The following is an 18,728-nucleotide window of genomic DNA, read 5'->3' on the forward strand; positions in this document are numbered from 1 at the left end:
CCAGGAAACAAGATCATGTCACCTTCAGATATTTTTGTCTACATACACTCTATTTTTGCATGCAAATTCTGTACTATGCACAGAAAAATTGGGAAATACCAGACACAGGAAGTTGCAAGCAGGTTCTGTGCTTGATTTGCTGTATTTTTTTTGTGAAACCATGAGCTTAAATAGAGCTTTTCCATTTAAATGCCAGCACCCCCTTGGCTGTTAATACATCTGCTACACAGACTCTTCTTTTCTACTTTTCATTTCGAGTTCAGAATAAGGGAGTTTCATCTATATGTATTCAAGCCACAGAGGCCACATAAGAATTTTAATGCCAACTATTTGAGTATATATTTATTGTAATAAATATGTGTAGATATTTATGTATATTTGTATTTGCATAAAATACTGTATAGCTCCATTAAGCAGAAGTTCACAGCTGAGAGTGGACATTTGGTAAACAATGCATGGCAAACTGACAACAAGACTGTACCTATGTCAGAGGTGCTAATGTCTAAAATAAACAAGACAAAAAGAAACTGGAGAACTGTGGTAGAAACTGGAGAAATGAGGTACAACAGGGCAAGATATTTACTCTATCTAGATCTCACAGAAAACCTATTACAGGCTGTCCTAGTTTTGGCTGGGATAGAGTTAATTTTCTTCCTAGTAGCTGGTATAGTGTTATGGTTTGGATTCAGTATGAGAAGAATGTTGATAACACACTGATGTTTTCAGTTGTTGCCAAGTAATGTTTAGTCTAAAGTCAAGGATTTTTCAGCTTCTCATGCCCAGCCAGCAAGAAGGCTGGAGGGGCACAAGAAGTTGGGAGGGGACGCAGCCAGGGCAGCTGACCCAAAGTGGCAAACAGGGTATTCCATACCATGCGATGTCACATCTAGTATATAAACTGGGGGGGAGTTGGGCTGGGGCGGGGATTGCTGCTCAGGAACTAACTGGGCATTGGTCACAGCAGGTGGTGAGCAATTGCACTGTGCATCCCTTGTTATGTATATTCCAATTCTTTTTTTATTATTGTTACTATTATCATTATTAGTTTTTTTCCTTTCTGTTCTACTAAACTGTTCTTATGGCAACCCACAAGTTTTACTTTTTTTTTCTCATTTCTCTCCCTGATCCCACTGGGTGTGGGGGAAGTCAGTGAGCAGCTGCATGGTGCTTAGTTGCTGGCTGGGGTTAAACCACGACACAGGCTTCAGAAATCAACAGCACATCAGGATTTAGGTCATATTTTCTAAAATATTTAGGAGCCAAAAAATTGCAGATGAGCCTAAACTAGACCAAGGTAACCACCTCCTGCTTAGCCCCATAAAGCAGTTCTAAGAAGGCCCAGCAGGTGCCTATCCACATCATTTGGCCATGTTGGTTTTGGCAAGTTTTATACATAATCACACACACTGAGATTGCATGAAACTGAAGATTTCAAAACAAGGTTACTTTACATCCTTTTTAAAACTATTTTCTCTTCAGGGTAAGCTGGTGCTTATCGCAATAGGGTTATGCTCTCAGCAAGTACTCTTCACTTTGCTATAAACACAGCTCATCTTGCTATGCGGCAAACATGCTTTTCTGAGAGATAACCAAGAATTTAATTAAAAAATTTTAGCAAATTTAAACCCTAAAAATTTACAAAATCCTTATATGAAACTGCAAACAAATGAAGTTGTTAAAGAAGTTTCAACTCCAGTGCTTCACACTTCCTATTCAGGATCTGAATCTGTATTTGTTCTTCACACAGGAATCGCCGCTGACTTTTGTGGGTAAGAATGTAGTAAAGAGCTGATTCACCATTCCTGATGTTTTGGATCAAGGTGTGCACGCTTCCAAACAAACAGATGACAACATTAGGCACAAGCAGATTTTAGCAAGGAAATGAAGAATGAAATCTCAAATTTAAAGCAATATTAACATTTCATCATAGGCCCTTTATTTGGTATCCCTCCAATCATAGACATAACTATGCAGTCGTACACCAACCCAATTTGAAAGATGCTCGCAGATGGCATTCTTATCAGGTTACCTTCAGTACAATAAATACAATTGATTTTTCCACTGTGTTAGCAATTCTTCGCATTAAATTATTGAAAGCCACACTCACCAATACACGCAGAAAGCTATTAAATATGGATTGCTTATAATGCTATAAGATCTTTAGTCTCCCATGAAATAGACACTGCTGTGGATTTTAGCCTGTTGAAAGTTTTCAGCATGCTAGAGCTAATAATCAAACCATGCAAAAGCACTTCATCAGTTTTCACAAGATATTGTGACACGAAACACAACTAAACAGGCAGCATAAAAAGTGGAAAGCTTGTCTATACCATCATTTTTCCAACTGCTGGCTCCTTACCTGACACCCTTCAGTAAAGGCAGCAATAAGAGAAGTTCTGGGCACATTCTTCTCAGTTGTGCAGTGCTAACCTCCCACAACATAAAAGAATTATTTTTTTTTCTTTCCCCTCGCTGAGACCAAGTTTTCCACCAAGACAGGCCCCTGCATTTGAGACTGTATGTCGGAAGTTCAGTTTTCTGGACAAAAAAACCCACAAAACCAGAAAAAAGGAGGGAAGGGGGGAAAAAAAAAAAGAAAAAGAACACTGGCTGCAAAGGTAGCCCAGAAAACTGGCCAAGAAAGTCTCCATAAGCTGACGATGCCAACAGCCCAAGCACTGTGGGTTCCAGGCCGCACATGGGCAAGGAGCCCACCTTGGTAGCTCTGCTGCTTTTACAGAGAAGGAAAACCTACCATTTTTGAGAAAAGGATTCCACACACTTGTTCCTGACTCTCCCTAAGAGAACGATGGCTCTGTGCCACCATCCTTCCAAGCCACAGAGATGTCGGCAAGCAGGCTCAGAGTTACGGTACACCTAGTACCTGAGATTGCCTTGGTCCAGCCATGGCTTCCACCAGTGCTATGTTGACTAGAGGGAGCCACACAATGGGCACCCCAAAGAAAGAAAAGCTGTGTAACTAATTCTGCTGCTGGACCACCATCAGAAAAGCACCTAGAAAGCCAGCTAAGTGTAACTGCTGACTGGTACTGCGCAATTAACTTTCCCAATGGAGAGCATTTCTCCTTTGGCCTTCTTGGAAACCTAACTGAATGTCCCAGCATCCTTTGCACAAGTGTGACAAAATACACTGGAGACACAGCGCTGCAGACAGTGCTAAATAAAAACTATTTGCACTCACTAAATGAATTTGGGGAACTTATTTACACTATTTGACAGAATGCATGACTCTAGCATTTAAGCCTGGATTCAATTAAGAGGAAAATCCCATAACTAGATTCAGGAATGTGAAAAGTTCCTGAAAACACAGGAAAGAATACTCCTAAAATTGAAAGCTGTGTGGATTCTGAAACCTCACAGGGCCTCTGTATGTGAAAAATGAAAATATTTCTTTTTAAATAATTCTATTTCTTGAAATTTCTGCTCCATAAATTCTAGCTATGCAAAACTGGATGTGGTCTCTGGAAATTAAAACTAACATTGTAATAAATATTGCTAAAATATATTATGTTTCTAGGGCACACTGGCAGCTTTTGTGTTCCTAAGAAAACCGTGTCTATTCAAAGGTTGTTACACACAGGCAGTGCAGTCCTGAATTCATGGGTAATTTTTCCTTTTATGAAGTTGAAGTGGTCTAGAGTCAAGGGAACACATTCTTTCTCACCTTTTTAAACTTTACAGCTAAACACCAAGCCTAATTCACCTTTCTCATCTCTCTTCAGATATTTCATTCCTCCTCATTAGTATTTTAATCACTGCTGGAAAAGGCTATGCTCTGTGGAACCTGAAGGGCTTAAGAACACACATGTTACAACATCCATTTAGGTGCTCATTTTTTAAATTAACTTCAGCTTTTTTCATGTGTTGAACTGGCCCTAGTTTCTCTACTTAAAAAATTAAACATAATGATTCACACTTTGTCTGTAAGTGTACCATGAATCTTAACTAAATATTTTGCTATATAAGCGCAAAGATCTCTTGAAGCCATAAAAGAATCCAGACTCCCAGCTCCATATCCCTTCCTCAGCACAATACAGCCCCATAGGAGAACCACCTTCCCACATTTCCTAATCAAAATTTTATGAGAAAAGAGGCCCTCTTGGGTTTCACACTCTTTGTGGGAACATTCTAGTTTTTCAAAAGTGAAAAATCACCCAAAATGGACCAATGGGACATGCACTGTTGTTTTCAGGTATATCTGGAATGTCATGATTAGCAAACTCTTCAGAATTTCTATTCCATTTTCTCGTTGAGGAGATACATGAGTAAAATTAACCGCAGCAGGTAAAGAAGTAGCTCCCAGAAACAAAGACGCTATTTTAATACCTGTATCTTCATAGAAGATGTAGCTCCCTTGCTTGCCAATGCTAAAATTCTTAAGAAGTCTATTTAAATAACGGAGTATGACCTGAATAACTGTGGCATGAGCTGAGCTGCTGTAGACGCCACATGGCACACTGTGAAAACGCCAAAGGAGCCTCTGCAGAAATCCCAGTGGAAATAATATAACCGAAGTTCATGAGACTTACACAGTCCTAATTTCTCATAACTTTGGAAATAGACTGCATCCTCACTAGACCCCTACGTACAATCCCAAGGTAGGCAGCTTATTCAGAAGGGCATTTATGAAATGTGGATGTAAACTAGAAGTGTTCCTGAAGTTCAAGGAGAGAAAAGCCTCTGCAATGCCAAGAAGTGGCTTTACAATAATTGATGGGTTTAGAGCAAACTGAGGGAGAGTTATTGCAGTTGACACAGCGTTGCTTCTAGTTTGCTTTTATTTCCAGAGTCAGCAAACAGGCTGTCATAGACAAACATTTGAAAAGAAAGAGCGATTCTGAAATACTTCACTTTAGGTAAGGTTTTCAGATACACTCGACCATCGAGTCCAGTAACCAGACAAACAATGCCACTTGCAGGCTAAAATGGATCACTGCACCAGCCTCCCTATGGAGGTCGTTCAGTGAGAGCTAATGAAAAGCGCCTTCATCAAGCCCAAACCCACTCCTCCCCCACAGCAAAATCATGGCCCCAGAACAAGCCTGTGTACCAAAGGCAGCACAGAAAATATCTGTATCCCTCGGAGTCCTGGATGCAGAGCAAGAGGCTGCCAAGCAGGAGGCTTGCAGGATTTTGTTCCCTTTGTGTCAGTTATTTTGGGGTAATACCAAGCTATTCAGAAAGATAAAGGGTATTTAAAACATCAAAAGGAAAGCGTTGGGAATAAGTGTGAAAATGCATTTACAAAGGCATTTCTTTAGAGAGAGGGAGAACTGTTGTACTATATTCCACGACTCTCATATATGCTCTGCTATACATACTCCACTATACATACTCTGTACTTACTGCACTTACTTAGGGGAAGCTTTTCCCTTAAGTTTGGCTGTCCCTCCCTCCTCACCATGTCCCTCAGGCTCTGCATTTTAGTGACCATCCCTTCAAGCCAAAGGAGGAAAGTTGTCCAAAGCTGCACAGCCTTCAGCCAGGAGAGGGTGGGGAGTGACTGAGACGGGTTCAAGGCATTTCCTCGTTGTAGGAGGTAAGTCCCCTACAGCAATTCCTGCCAGTATGAAGAGCAAAGATCGTCTTTATAGCAGCACAGTGTGCTGCCAGTAAACCTCTGCTCTGGCCCACGTCTCAGCAGTATCTCAGCTGTGCACTATTTATATTCTAAGCCATTATGTGTATTTTTTTCCAGACATGCACATTGTTAAATTCTTTGTTCTTTAAACCGATACCACCTGAATGTAATTTTAACTTGTCACCTTACTGTAATTCTCAAGTATAATTCAACATACAAAACTGTGTATTTAACTCTAGAATTCCCTTTGCAAAGTAATTTTTTAGAGATTTTGGCATGTGACCAGCATGCCAACTTCTTAGCCCGGAGAACGGGAAATTAGGGAGGCTTTGCCTCTACAAATAAAAGGTATGGCACAACTATGGCATTACAATGAAAATATAGTCTGAAATATCTTTGTGTGCTTGAGAATAGGGTAGATAACAGTGGGAAATCCTGCTAATTGGGAGCGATGATTGCTGCACACTCACACCCCTAAGACACATCTTTGGAGAATGACAGAGGAGCAAGGGCAGTGCAATCCAGTCTCAAATTAACAATGGAAGTACAGGGCTACCAGCCAATAATTTCACAGGATTAACCAAAAGGTATAGAGGCTGTAAGTAAGGATGACCATAAGAAAAGAGCAAGGGAAGTGGGAGAGTAAATGAAGATCTGAGATAAGCAGCCACATGGTTCATCTCCACAGAGACCAACACTGGTCTCATCTGCCCCATGTCATCCCACCCTGTACATCACTCAGCGCTCGTTGTCAGATCCTGAGGGGAAGCAACATAAAGTTACGCTCTGAGTCCAAAAATTATTCTTCTCAATCAAACATCTTTCACAGCTGCTACTGCACGTAGGCAGACACCAAAGCTTCAAGCATCATGGAAATATTAACAAAGTATTGACAGTATAAAATAAATATTCAAGCAGCTCAAAACTCTGAGATGAACTAGCTTATCATTAGAGAGGCAAAGCAGAGGTCTTCCTTCTGCTGTTATTTGCGGGTGGGGAGTGGGGTGTCACCAGAAGAGAAATAATCATAGACAAGGTAACAGATAAATTATTACTATAGACAGAACTAGTGAATTGCATTCCAGCACTTGGGCATGTTTCACACCACTATGGAGAGTTATCAGGATATAAAATCAATTCAAAACATAGACCATGCTCCTGGCAGGCTCTTTACTGCAGCAGATGTTTGTCAATAAACAGAAATTTAACTGTGCCTCGATGGCATTTCATTATCTGGAGCTGAAGAATACCACTAAATACTTCACATTTATATAGATTAATCTATTCTTCCTTACTGTCTAATATCCATCATGATCTAATCTATATTGGCAAGACCTCTCCATTTCCCTGATGGGATGGGTGCATACTATTAACATGAACAGGTTTTATCTGTATCACAGTACTGGGGGCTATTTGCAAACACACTTTTAGTTTATCAAAATGCAAGATTCTCTTGTTTATTAGGGGAAAAAAACATTGACCTAGAATTAAACACAACAGCATTGCATTACAGATAAAGGAGGGATGTTCTTTTCTTCCTTCCTTTTTGCCCAGCACTTTAAAATAACTGTCTTCATGCTGACTTTGGGGAAGGGAGGGTTAAAGTGAAGGTCCCCTCCTCCCCCCCAAAGTGCTTTAGAACAGTAGGTACACATTTCAACATAAATGTAGCACATAAAATTCTGATTGTGCATATGCTCAATATTGCTTTTGTAGTTTTTACTCTTGAAGGAACATTGTGATAATTTAGCCTGATCTCCTTAAATGTCCCCTCAAATTTCAACCACTGATTACTACAGCTATCACAGTCACTTTTAGATACGCAATAACCCTTGATTTAAAGGCTATAAACAACGGAAAATTTACCACATCCAATGACTGTCTTTTTAAGTAGTTCTGTTTCCACAATGCCATGAATGACAGCTTATTTTTCATCCAACATGAAGGATATGAGGAAACCACAGGACATGACTGGGTTCCAAATCATGCTGTTTACGAACTATGTGCAAACATACAAACCCTGGTAGCTGAGTGTCTCTCCAAAGCCCTGTATCAGACCTCCAGAGCCCAAGAATTACGCTGTTTATACATGTGCACAAGAATTTCATATCCAATACAGAATATGCTTTCAACGAATTTGTCCATAACGCTCTTTACTCTTCAAGATTATTGACTGCAGATGCGTTTCTTAAAATGTGCTTCCCATTAGTTCATTGATGGCAACTTTGTTTCATAATATTCACCAACTCAGGCTAACCTTGGTGCCTTAAGCAGAAGCTAGAACTACTTGGTCTTCGTAGAACCAAAGCATTCAACAAGGTTAACTTCACATTTTCACAAGTTAAATTAGAATAAATTAAATAATGCAACTATTATTATTTAATTTTTATAAAAGTATTTCCACCATATTACTGTGTCCATCTTTTCAGGCAAAGACACGTACGAGGACTGGACCTGTCAACCTCCAGCAAGACTCAGAGTCAAGCAAATGGCCTCAAGTTGTGGCAGGGGAGGTTTAGATTGGATACTAGGAAAAATTTCTTTACTGAAAGGGTTGTCAGGCATTGGAACAGGCTGCCCAGGGAAGTGGTTGAGTCACCATCCCTGGAGGTATTCAAAAAACACGTAGACGAGGCACTTCAGGACATGGTTTAGTGGGCATGGTTGACGGCTGGACTCGATGATATTAAAGGTCTTTTCCAACCTAAATGATTTGACCATTCTAAATGATTCCTTATTAGAGGAAGAAGTAAAAAAAGAAGCTGTTGCTTTCATCAACTTGCAGTATTACGTGTGATGGACAGGTAGTGGCATAAATAACTTTAAAACATACGGGCTGTCAATTACTCCATATTAATCCCTGTTCATTTTATCAGTTACATCATTTGCCTGCAGCAAAACCTACTTCTAACCTTTCCAAGGCTTCTGACGCAAAGCAATACAATGAATGAGAAATAATACAGCTTACATACAAATTGATTTACACTTTTTTTTCTTATAATTATTTGGGAAGTCAGCAGCACTTTGTTTCCAAAGTCTCTACACCAGATTTACTCTAAAAATCAACAACAAAAAGCTGTTTTCATCAAGTGCATTATAGCCAAGCAACAGAGACAGACAAGCAATTTCCTGAAGAGTTGAGCACCAATACTGCCTACTGGCATGAGTTTTGTCAGACTAAATATTTTCAATCAAAGCAGCTCTGTATGCAATTAAAAATAAAATCAGAATAAATCTAAATATTTTAACATCTGGCAACCTCCATTCTAAATTAAAAAAAAAAAAAAATCCAGAAAATCAAATGTTCTTAAAAGTCAACTGGATGGCAACAGGAAACCACAAAGAAAAACTCACTGGAATTCAGACAACGGGATTGTGCTTCTCAGTATACATATTTTTTGTCATTAAAACCTATTAGCCTTGCATCTCTATACCAAGGCATAGTTCAAGAGCTTTAAGTAATAATAACACTTTCTACATCAAGGCACTCTATAAACATGAACTAATTAATCCATGGAGCACTTCTGGGAACTGGGGAATTTGTGTGGAGTCTGAGCTGCCACAGGAAGAGGCACCAGATCCAGAACACCACCTTCTCTGAAGAACTGCAGAGCAACCACAGGCATCTGCTAATCCCTCCCCCTTGAAGACTTGTATGGCAAGCAACAGGCAGGGCAAGGTAGAAGAAGGCAAGACCATACTCCTCATAATTATGGAGCTTCTTAATTTTGGTGCAATGATGGGCAACTAGTGGTGGACTACTAGTGCTAGCCCAAAAGGCAGCAGCTTTCCAATCCAGCAGCACTAAAGAATCTAGCTGGTGTCATGACTGCCTTTGCAGAACGTGTAGGAACAACAGAATACAGCCTCCCTTTCAGAAAGACAAGGTCAGCGTACTCAGCATTCAGAGTTATTGATAGAATAGATTGCACAATTATTTATTGGAACTTCTCTCCAGAAAACATCATAGGAACTTCTGCACCTGCAGCAGTATGTTCTAGCTTATCACATAAGACATTCCTAAATGGATAAGGCAATCAACCCAGCATGCAACATTGTGGCCCAAAACAGCAATTAGCTTTTTCTTTATTTCAGTTAAGACTTCAACCTGTGCTGTACCAAGGATCTGCTCAGTGGCATCTGATTAGATCACTGCGTCAAAGGACATCGGTAGTTCTTTACATTGTTTTTTCTCTTTAATGAAGCACAACAAGCTGGAACGCTGTTGCACAACTGTGCATGCTAAAATCCTTGACCTTTTATCTCAAAGTTCCTTAAACATGTTTATTGTCCTCCCAGAAGCATTTAAATTCAGCTGCAAACTTTGTGCTCAACCACGCTATGATAGAGCCTCTTCGTTTTAAGCTATCCAAGCATATTCAGAGGTCTTGACATACAATTCAACTAATTCATGCGAAGACAGAATGTTTAGTTTGAGATAGAGAACAGGAAAAAAAAATCTCAAAAAAAAACCACGCAAAGAACTCTTCAATGTTTCCATTTTTCCTTCATTAAACTACTTTCTTCTATGATATTATCTCCAAGGGAGATGTGCCTTACTTAGGTCTGTGTAAAAGGAAGCAACTTCACTTTCATGGATAAGCATTGTGGTTGACAGCTTTAGCCACAGTGAAACAGATCTCCTAAACCAGCTTGAGAACCAATCCAACCTCACTGAATAAACCACCAGCAGACTTTAGAACACTGTAACTCTAGCCTTTTCCTAGTCAGTGCAAAACTAATCAATCACCACAACACTCAATGTAATTCAGGTAGCAATATTATTATTGTTATAGTACTCCCTTACAATGTTCCTCTTTGGAAAGAAGGAGGAGAAAAAGAGAAAGCTCTGCATGACAGATAACAGTTGTCTCACCTGAAAAACTGCACAAAAGCTCTCAGATGTTATGTGGATGAGGGCAGTACAAAAGCATAAGCAGAATATAAAACTGAAGTGGAGGCTCTGCCTTTCACTCTGAAAATATTATTCAAGTGATATTTCTGCAAAGAATGGAGTCACAAACTGGGCCTGTTACACTCTACACTTTTTATTTGTCTTCCCGCTTGGTTCCTAAATTGGTTCTCAAGAGATGCAAATGAAACATGTTGAAATGACCACCAAGGAAAACCAGTTATATTTGCAAACATTTGTAAAAACAATTACAAATACATTTTCAAACTTTCAAGGCTCTAAGCCTGACTTCTTGGGAAACTAGAAGTGTTGACTGGGAGAGTTAATAGAGCTACTGAGGAAGACTTAAGACAAGGACAACGCTGGTCTTGCATTTAGGAAAGGAAGTCCTTCAACAACACAGACAGCTAGCAGTGAAACACAACTGGCAGCAAAGCATTAACACCTCCAGCATCCAACTTTAATGCATTAATGGTTACATTAACCCTTGCCAACCTCCGAGCAGCTTTCTAAGTGATACTTCAGGGTAAAGTAAGTGGATAAAAATGCTGTCAAGGAAGAGGTGAATAGAAAGCATTCTTATGGAAAAACCTAAATGCTTTCTACTAAAGAGTGATAAGCGCTCAGAAATAAATCTTGTGCCATACCATATCCGCTAACAGTGAAGCTATAAAATCTGGAGCAAGATGTAAAACAAGGAAGAGGCAAAATGAGCTTCTTAGCACCCTTTTGAGGGTTTTGGCTTCCTCTATTCTCTCTTATTTTTGAAACCTGAATGGACATAAAAACATTGTGAAAAACAGTTCTCTAAGGCATTCTTGCTCTATGGCCACAAATGGCAACCAAACAAGCACAGAGAGAGGTTTCAGAGATTTTATTCCATATCTCACGGCCTAAACTGTGTTTTAGCCTGCTTGTAGGATTTACAACTGTGGTGAGAATATATTTTTTAAAGAAAAGGCAAACACTGCTATTTACATAGAAAACACATTTCCCTGCCTACTGAAACACAAGCTCTTAAGAATAGTGTTTATTGAAATTTAAGTATAATAAAGCAGTGGTTCAGAAGATTTTAGGTATTCATGGCAGCACATTTACCCTCAGAGGTTCTTTTTTTTGCTTTATCATTCTTGACATTTCATATAGCACGTTATGAGCTTTTGCAGAGGAACAGCACTTTTACCAGAGCAGCAAATTGCAGGGGTGGAGGAGGTTGATGCTAAACATTATTAAAAGATCTTCCTTTCCAAAATAAGAAATGAATGCAAAGGCATAAAATCATCTGAAAGCACAAATCCTTTAGAAAAAACATCAGAAATAAATGAGGGATATTCTGATTTTTAATAATAAAGTCACCTGTGCACCTGTCTGTTAGCTCTACTAACTATACGAGTTGTCTTCAATGGCCAGATGAAACACTGCACAGTGATTTAACGAGACAGTACATATAGTTTAGAAAGCTTTCCAGATTTCTGTCATCTATATGTCAAAAGACTCCAGCTGACATGGCTAGAGCACCATTTTCCAAGACCAATTCCAAGGACTTCTAAGCCCCCATACCAAAATCAAAATCAGATTTTATTTAAAATACAGACATTAGCATTCACTTTTGTAGAAACACTGAGATTAACATTATTTTTAAATCCTGATAATGGCAGCTTCTGGAAATGATTTGTTGCTCTGCCTCTCCAGCCCATTTGGTGACTGCTTTGATATATAAATTGTTAGCAGATCTATACACTCTGAAATTCTTCAGAGCAAAAGCCATGCTTCTTGTTTGACTTCAGAACTGTCAGAGGCATCTCCCAAATATCAATACATTTTAAACTGGATTTATGTTGGGGTAAATCTCCACAAATCTCCACAAAGTCTTTTTTCATTTGTTTTTGTGGAGTTTTTTCCTATCTTTCTTTCTTTCTATCTATTGGTTTCTTTCTTTCTACTGTCACTTTTCAGTTTCCACAACAGTGGTACACTGTATTTATTTGTAACTTCTTTCATGGATCATATGATCCATTTTAATGGCACACATCTTTCAAATTACCTTCCTTTGTTCAATTAACATACTTTATCTTATGTTCACTTTCTGCCAAAATCCCTCGGCTATTCAAATGTTCTTCACTCTGCATGTTTTGTTTGTAGACAGCAATGAAGCTAGCAGTTTTCTTAAAATTTCAAGTTAATAAATCCCTGAGTAATTGACATAAAGTGTCTATACCGAACCATTGGACTACCGGGGTGAGGACTGGCACCGCATAATTTAGCCTTCCAAAATCCCAGATCCTTAGTTTTGGAAACTCTTGTATTTACCTAATGCTTCCTGATAAACTGGCCTGATCCTCTTCCTGCTGAAATTGGTGATGGAATTGCCACTGACCTCAATAAGAACGAGGTTCCAACACCACTAACCCAAGGCTTTATATTTCCCATTGTTTCGGTACAAATCGCAGGCATTAAGAAATGTGTCTCCACCTCAAAATTAAATCCTTTGGGTGTGCAGCAGTAGATAAAACCACTTTGCACTGAGATAGCACTTTCTGTGTCAATGCATTTTACAATTGATTATGCCTTTCAAAGCCTTCAGTAAGATAACCGCATCATACTACAGACTGGAAAACCAGCACAGAGTGGCTGTCATTTGCCCAGTGAAGCGTGGGTGAAATTCCAACACCCGGCCCCTGCGGGTCCATGCCCCTCCGCTGCTGGGAAGAAGTAAGCTCACAAGTCCCTGTAACTAATCACCATTTCTCTTTATGAGAACTCAGCTACAGCTTCATAATCCTTTGTTAACATCCACATCTGTGATGTGATTCCACAGAAGAAAAACAGGTTATTGTTTTACTGTTCAAGGCTCAGTCCCAGTCCATTGAACCTGCCTCGCGTATCAGTGTCCAAAAGCTTCTCCAAGCCAGCTGGGTAGAGCTTAGGCAGTGTTTCTAATCCTAAAGGCCATCTCCAGACTCAAACCTTCTTTGAAATAAGGAGTTCCAACAATCGGGCAAAGCACCTGTAATCAGCATCTGAAATTTCCCTGTTACATGCCTGCTCTTCCTCAGAGCTTCCCCTGCCTTTTGGCTTGCCATCAACTTTGGCTACAGTCAGCAGAAAATGCAGAATGTTTATTCTTAATGCACAGCTAGCAGCAGGTCCCTGAAAACCTCCAAATTATTTCAAGACTTTTCCCTAGCGTTCACTCTTGTTTTCCAAGACTGTCATTGTTTCTACTCTTCCTGCCCTTTTCCTCTAAAAATGTATTTCTTTTAACCTGTACTCTAATGCTCACAATACATCTCTGCTATGCGCTTCACAGCAAAATTCTAGGCTGGTCCCTATGTCATATCAACTTTATCTGTGAGTACCTGTGTAGAAGAGACACTGCCGTTGTCTTCATGGGTCCTGACTGCTAAACAGTACAAATACTTGGTCTTGCTTTAAATTACCTAACTTTCTCACCATCAGCAACAAATCTGCAGCATTTGAAAAAATGGTGTCGTTCAGGACAGATTACATTAGCACTAACTGAGCTCGCACACCTGAATTTTGCTACTCTCCTTACAGTCTTGCAGCCACAGCTGTCTTATTAATGGCATTAGGATGGCTTCAGTGTTAGCATTTTAAAAGGCATCCAGAAACTTGAGCAAAGCAGCTGTTAACACTACAGAATGGACAATCTTTGGTCATGTCCAGACTTACATCAACACCCAGGGTAAAATGGACTTCATGATCTGACACAACCCATGCTGGGTCCTGGGCTTCCCACTGGTTTTGTTCAGTCAGTAATACCACTGAATCTTCAGCTTTCTACTGCTAAAGCAAGTTCTTGATGATCTTCTCATCCCACCTGCTGTAAGAAGCCCATAGACTTCAACAAAAGTATCTAAAGTTGGAGGACATCTTCCTACAGTTGCTAGATAAAAAAAGTTTATTGCACAACTTCCTTTCCCCCCTTAATTACAGTTACCAATGTCTTACTTTCCTCAGATTCCTAAGCTGAGTCACACAGTTAGTGAGCTGTTTGGAAATGCCTCACTTGCTCTTGCTTTTTCACTCTCAACTCCCCTTTATTTCTTGCAAACATATAAAAAGAATTTGCCCATCTGCATACTTGCTCTCCTACTATTGTGGTGTACTTAAATAATATGACGAAAATATGACTTGAGTATCTTTCTGACATACGGATGGAGTTCTGGAAGGCGCACAGTTGTGGTAAGAAGGGTTTGTTTTCCTTAGCTGGAAACACATGAGTTATACATTACCGTGAGGCATATCATATTTACAATTGAATTTGCCCTCTGAAGACCTTCATACCCTCAGATGCATAGCAGAACTGGGGCTGCATCTGCCAAATAAGTTAGGAGACGTTAATGAAGCACACAGAACTCTGCTGCTGTCCAGAGGAAAGCTGATGGTAAACCAACAGACACAGTCACGTGGTTTTGTTGTATAATTTTGGTCTTAACTAAAATAGCCAAAATGCCTGACTGTACTGAGAATCTCTGTGAAGAAGCTGGTGTTTAAAGTAGAACTCCCAACCTAGGAACTACTGACTGTGGCAAGACATCCATTAAAACCCTTTGACTTTGGAGGTGAGTAAAAACAGTTGAAGAGGCCATAGACCTTGTCTGGTGATTAGGAAAGGAACAGGGAAGACTCTAATTTCACTTAAACAGAGTAAGCAAGATAAAGCTTTTCTCCCCAAAACTCCAATCGGCATCTCTTCCAAGCTCCGCTTGTGGCCCAGCCATGCTACTGTTTGCGTTACAGTTGCCAGTAGCACAGGAGAACTGGTGCTATGCTCAAGGACAGCTCTGCCCTTGCGCTGATGCAGCCCCTGGAGACAACAGTGGTGAGGAGGGGGTGGAGGTGAATTGTGAAGGTTGTTACAGGCAAGATAATATCAAAATAAGTAAGCTAAGGGTAGTCCTGCTTTCTAACAGCTCCCTCCTACCACACGCCTGAGGTAATCGGAGACCAGGCAAGGGGCGAGGCAAGACTGAATCTCTGCAACCAAAGACTGCTGAAATTGTTGAAAGACAATATAAAAGTGTTTTTGTCTCAGCTATCTGAGACAGCCCCAGAACTCCATTCAGATTGTAGAAAGAGCCTCAAGAGTCACGGACTTGTCTTATTATTTAAGAGATATATTGGAAGTCACATCATTTGAGGCTCTTAAAACTCTGTTGGGCGCTGTACTAACACCTTAAGCAAATGCCTCAGTGCGTTGCTAGAGACTTTGGGCATTTATTTATTTTTCATATTAAAACACAGAGTGAAAACATCCTTCAGAGGCCATACTATTCTGTAAATTATTAAGAATTTGTTCTAATACTGACAGCTTAAAAATTGCATGGGCTGGGTCGTGGAACTTTAGAGCTGGAAGGAATCCAGCTCTCCAGCTCCTTCAAACGCAGGAGCTGGAATGAACTCAGGTAACGTCAACAGAGACATAAAATAATTTAGTATACTGAATCAGTTGTTCCTTTTTCTTTTCCTTATTCCTTATTCCATGTAAAACTCCTGAAACTATTCTTACTATACAATGTAAAACAGAAACTATTTAGGAGAGACAAGGGATGTCAAAGTGAATAAATCTAAAAATTTGAAAATATAATAGTGTGCTAATAAATTATAAAATTGTCTACATAAATAGAGAAATCACAGTGCTAATGGCAGCTTCCCATACTGATATTATCACCACAAAAAGGCTTAAAGTTGTGGTCCTTGTATTTAGATGAAATAACTTTGCATTTAAAGGGGAGGTTCAAGAGAAGAACCTACTTCAATTGACGCAAAGGATTAAAGTTAAGAAATTGAAAATATTGATTACCAAAGAAACAGTTTCACTATAAGGAAGAAATAAACATACACAACAAACTTTAGGCTATGGGATATTCTCCTGAAGAGTATGCTGAAAATCGCATTATGTGAGGCACTTGACATTCATCTGAATTTAATACTTGTAAGTGTACCATGAAGAAAACACTTGCACTTGTAGTGGGGGGGGGAAATTATAAATAACTTTTCCTCATCTAAGTTTCTACTGACAATAGGATCTGCAGTGGCATGAAATGAACAGGGCTAGCCTAAACTTCCCATAAAACAAAAGAAAAGGAGTCACAATATTTTATACAGATCAGTAGATATATATCAGTTATCTGACAGCAAGCTGCTTTTTATGGCATTTTGCAGTAATGTACTGATCACTTCATAGAGAGGCTGAATAAAGATGAAGATTTATCGCCCTCTTGTGAATAGGAAAAAAGTTGCAATCTTTCAGAAAATGAACACGCAGTTGCTGCTACTAAAGAATCCTGTAGTAAAAACATATCTGTACAATTCATAAACATAAATTTGGATTCCTAAAGGTAGAACCAGTGGTTACTGTAATAATCTATAAGAATTTTATCAGAAAAGGATAAATTGCAAAATCAAAAATAATTCAAATTCAAATCAGACCAAACAAGGTATTTTTTCCATTTAAGCAGGAAGACAGCAATCTAAATTCCACAAAATCATTGCCTACAGCACTGATGTCAAATGGCACAGACTAGCTTAAAGGTGTGCTAACCATCCTTGATTGCAGTCCCAAAATATCCTTCCATTTCAAAGGGAGCAGGAGGATGAAAACATCTATTTTTGTCATATGGGAGAAGAGGTGGCCTTTCAGCTGTAATGAATAATCATGGGTCTAAGTCCAACTTTGTTTGCAGACCCCAGTGAAGTCCCAGAGTCAGGACTAGGTATGTCTTGGTCCAGCACTCCACAGCAGCTCCAGAAGAAAACAGGCTAGCTCAACACTGGGAAGCCATCAGACCTCTGCTGAGTTATTTTTAAGGATCTTCCTCTTTGTGGCACTTCTTTCTTCCATGCTGCTCTGCACCCACTCAGGGTATTGCTGCTCCTTTCCTTCTCCCTCTCCCTCTGCTGTCCCTCTCCTTTCCCAAGAGACTATTGAAATCACGGTAAAAGCCATAAAATGTTCAGGCAAAGCCACCACTCCTCATCTCACAAAACTCCAAAGATGAGAGAAAGCAAGGGTCAGCGCCAGCTGTTGAACTCCAGGGTTTCCATTTCGTGCCTTGCCCTAAGTCTCTGGCCAGCTATGTCATCCCTTCCCTCTGCTTTGCCCTTCTTCATGCACCCTTTACTAACATTTTGTGGGGCTGGAGTAAATGATCTTAGGAGAATCCTTCCAACCTAAACAATTCTGTGACTGCTTACTCCCACATGCTTCTCCATCCCCTCGTAAGATGAAGTGGCCACTACCCACTACCATTTTCCTCTTAGACTTAGCCTATCACATGACTGTAGGCTTTCCCAGGCAGGCATAGGCCCTTCCTGAGTGCACGCACAGCACATCCACTGAGTTAATACAAATTAATTCTGTTGTTCTATCATTACATCTCATAACAAGATGGCTTTCTCCTCCTGTACCTCTTCAACAAAGAAACCTTACCAAAACTCTCTCCTGAGATTATTATTAAGCCATGATACCAAGAAGCCAAGTGCCATCTGATGATGATTAACAGAGGACTCTCATTATGAGAAGCAAGAATAACACTGTCTTACAGTAATCCAAGAGCTTCTGTCTTGGTTATGCTGCCTTCCCTAATTTATAATAAACAAAGCATAAATCCTATCCAAATGAAGGCATCACCAAGTCCTACTAGCACAACATAATAACCATTTCCACAAAAAGCTATGTATTAATACCACTTAGCATAATAAATATTTAAAATGATACTGCAGTAAAGAATACAAATTCACCTATGTCTTTCCTGTTCTTAGTAGTGACACTTAATAAACACAGCTTTATAGCTACTATATTTAAATGCAATTAGTTCCATACATTTCCAGCTTAATAAGAAATAATACATATTCATTTCTGCTCATTAACAGTCAGTATATAACTCTTAGCTAATGAACATTCAATTATGTTCCCTGAATAAATTGTGGGATAAATTCTCTTTTTGTTGCTTATATCAGTTCACTCCAATTCAGTTGCTTCTAATTAAAATTCTTTTGCCTCATGTAGACAAAACTGGGTTTTTTGGAGTCCCTGGAGACTTCCTTAAGAGTTCTGTTTTATCTTTATGTACAGTCAGCTCCTTAATTAATGCTTTAAATAGGGTAAACTTTACTGAGGCTCCTGGGTTCAGTTCAAAGGAAAAAAAAACCCAGTTAATTTTATATCTCATTCTCACACAATTCACT

The sequence above is a fragment of the Haliaeetus albicilla genome, chromosome 10 (genome assembly GCF_947461875.1).
Source record: "Haliaeetus albicilla chromosome 10, bHalAlb1.1, whole genome shotgun sequence".
Taxonomy (NCBI): domain Eukaryota; kingdom Metazoa; phylum Chordata; class Aves; order Accipitriformes; family Accipitridae; genus Haliaeetus; species Haliaeetus albicilla.